This window comes from Brassica oleracea, chromosome C8, assembly GCF_000695525.1.
Source record: "Brassica oleracea var. oleracea cultivar TO1000 chromosome C8, BOL, whole genome shotgun sequence".
Classification (NCBI taxonomy): domain Eukaryota; kingdom Viridiplantae; phylum Streptophyta; class Magnoliopsida; order Brassicales; family Brassicaceae; genus Brassica; species Brassica oleracea.
In genome coordinates, this window is record NC_027755.1 from 11,704,734 (window position 1) to 11,705,048 (window position 315).

The following is a 315-nucleotide window of genomic DNA, read 5'->3' on the forward strand; positions in this document are numbered from 1 at the left end:
TTCCGCCGAACCTACCTGATGATCCCTGGAGCGAGTTGAAGGCTCCCAAGGTTGAGCTAAAACCCCTTCCCAAGGGGCTTAGGTACGCTTTCTTAGGTCCGAATTCCACTTACCCTGTCATTGTGAACACTAAACTCAAAAATGTGGAAACTGTACTGCTTTTGTGTAAGCTTAGGAAGTATCGTAAGGCATTAGGATATTCACTAGCTGACAAACCTGGCATCTCACCTGATTTATGCATGCATAGAATACACCTAGAAGATGAATCAATGACTTCTGTTGAACATCAGACGAGGTTAAACCTGAATCTAAAAG